The 2,815-nt window shown below is 34.6% G+C and overlaps 1 long non-coding RNA gene across 1 annotated transcript; it reads right to left on the reverse strand.

Moving 5' to 3' along the window:
• Positions 1–602: 602 nt before the first annotated feature.
• On the reverse strand, positions 603–2,800 carry LOC129441756 (uncharacterized). Its single transcript, XR_008643661.2, has 2 exons — positions 2,117–2,800; positions 603–1,774 (listed from the first exon to the last, which is right to left on the reverse strand). It is a non-coding gene; the product is annotated as an uncharacterized lncRNA (long non-coding RNA).
• Between the last annotated feature and the right edge of the window lie 15 nt (positions 2,801–2,815).

The raw sequence follows: 2,815 nt of genomic DNA on the forward strand, positions 1-2,815 counted from the left end.
TCACAGTAACTAAGTTTAGCATTTTGTAAATTCTGTTAATATAGCATATAGCCTTTCTTGAAATAATCCGGCTACAATCTTAAAGACGTCTTGGTTTCAATTTTGCTAATCACTTATGTAATATCAAACTCCTGTTCTCAGGTAATGTTCCATTTTAATGTGAGGTGGAAATTGGAAAGGCTTGTATAGTTTGGTCTGTTCCTGATTATTTATATTATTTGACTAAATTATCAATAGTTGAAGAACAAAATACTGTTTTATTAGATTATAATCTATAGTTTGGAATAATACTATATAACCCATTATATTTACTATTAATTTAGTAATTTCCCTGGTTTTTCTTCTTTCTTGTAAAGCTGTTTTGAAGGAATGCAACTTTGTAAAAAAAAAACACTATATAAATAAATCTGGCTTGGCTTAATTTAAAATTAAATTTACACCCCATTTAGAAATTACAGATGTGTGTGTGTGTGTGTGTTTGTTTGTTTACATTTAATATTTAATTTACTTAAGATAAGATATTGTGTTCTATATAAATCTGTACTACTTATTTCAGCACACTCTAACAAATGTCTGCATCTAAGCTTACACAAAGGATTAGATTATTTATTTATTCCTTCAAATTATTGATTCATAAATAAATGAGTTCATTACACATTTCATTCATTCACTCCTGTCTACTGCAATTACTGATTGAGAAACATGGCATTGACCTTCAGGTTCATTAACACAGTATGACAAAAAAAATCAATATCCTCTTGAACTTGAAATATGAACACAAATTCATCCTTTACTTCAGAGAATTCCCCGCTCAGGACCTTCCAGAGGGCATTTTGTTGATCATCTTTAACACCTGGTCAAGTAAAGATGCAAGTCGTAAAACATATAAAAATCACATGAAATGATATAGCGTCTGACATATCCCTTTTAGGCAAACATCTACATCAGCTGAATGCACCCCCACTCCTAAAAAACACACACAATAAAAAACAAATAACATACCAGTGGTTTGATTGCATACTTGTGTAAAAATCCATCTTACTTCTATGAATTGTACCGTTAATGACAGTAAGAGCATAAGCTTGTTCAGAGCATAAAGGGAAAATAAAAACAACACTGTAAGACTATCTAACAGCTTTGACATATTAAACCTTCTTAACATTAAGATGTAGACACCACAGGAATTTCTTGTTCATTTAAAAGATACCATAATGCATAGTGTGTAATTAAATGATCAGTTCTGTAGTAGGAGACGAGGTAAAACACATTTGTTTTGTCATGTCATAATAAAATGTACCACGTTAGATACAAACTATCTGTAAGCAAATGTCACTACATAACTATAATGGTAGCGAAGACTACTCTGAAGTGTAGGGGGCTAGTTATGAATGAATATAGCAGTGTACCAGGGTGTCTGTCAGAACACAATAGAGAGCGTTGAACCAACTTGAGCTGTTTATTAGGCACACAAGAGAACATACATTAAATAGGAGAGAGCCAGCATTCAGTATTTATGAGGTAGCACACACCGCACAGAACTCTGAATGAGAGGCCCAACTTAGATAGCAGAGCAGTCGTTGATGAAGGTAATGGTGAATATTGGTAGTAGTCCTTTAATGAAGCTCTGCACAGGATGAGGGTATGCTCCTTTAAGAGAGATAGGCCAGAGCTGTATTTATGAGCTTGGTTGCATGGCATGTGAATGGAGATGCATGAGTGCCTGGCTATATTTGAGAGCTTAGCCAGATCATAGGCAGGTGGAGATGTGGTCTCCCTGCAACAGATAACAACAGGATTCCCAAAGTAACACTAATGCTAATAAACATACATAACATTGACAAATTAGCTAACTTTACAGCTTCTCCCCTCATACATCATCAAAATAACATAAACAGACGTGTCTCAAATGACACATTTTACACCATTAGCAGTGTTTACACAACGTATGTAATATAACTGACATTATTACAGGATAAACACATTGATGAACAGCAAAAGAAAGTGATTTATATAACGTTACAGCGTAGTAGATTCACAGTTTAGCTAATAACATGTTAGCGCTATTAATAACGGAAATTTTAACAAAAAAAAAACATGGAAATCTAACTGTACTCACTCTAATGACGCACATGAACACACCGCGTAACAATCTGGTGCTATTGTCTCCACAACAACACGATTCATGCCTCACACAGCGAGACACTTGTACAAAACTAGCGCTCTTCCGCCATTGCTTTGAGTGAGCGATACTCGCTGTCATAATAAAAGTCCTCCTCCGTCTGGGTCTTTTGCACAATGTTTCTAGAAAAGACTCTGTGATTGGTTGAAGGGAAATCGTGCCACGATTGGTAAGCACAGTGTGCTTGTTGTCTGATTGGCTGGAGTAGACGGTGGGCGGAGTCCACCTATTTGTGGATTCTTGTGCACGTCTTGACGTTAGAAATGTTTCAAATCCACAAATGCACAGAACGCGATCCACAAATGAGTGCAGCAATTCACAAATGCACAGAAAGCAATCCACAAATGTGTGCAGCGATTCACAAATGCACAGAAAGCAATCCACAAATGCGCAGGCAGCCATTCACATATAAATAAAATAAAAATATATATTTATAAATATTTTTTCATTTGCAAATCCCATTTTATTTATTTGTGAATTTCCTTCCTTTTTATGAAATGTCTAACATATATTTATGGTTCGCTTATTGTGCATTTGTGGATTTAAAAAATATTTATGAAACTCTCTATATTTATTTGTGGATCATAGTATATTTATTCAGAAATACGAAACAAATCTGACCCCATATTATTCCTG

The sequence above is a fragment of the Misgurnus anguillicaudatus genome, chromosome 19 (genome assembly GCF_027580225.2).
Source record: "Misgurnus anguillicaudatus chromosome 19, ASM2758022v2, whole genome shotgun sequence".
NCBI classification, from domain to species: Eukaryota; Metazoa; Chordata; class Actinopteri; order Cypriniformes; family Cobitidae; genus Misgurnus; species Misgurnus anguillicaudatus.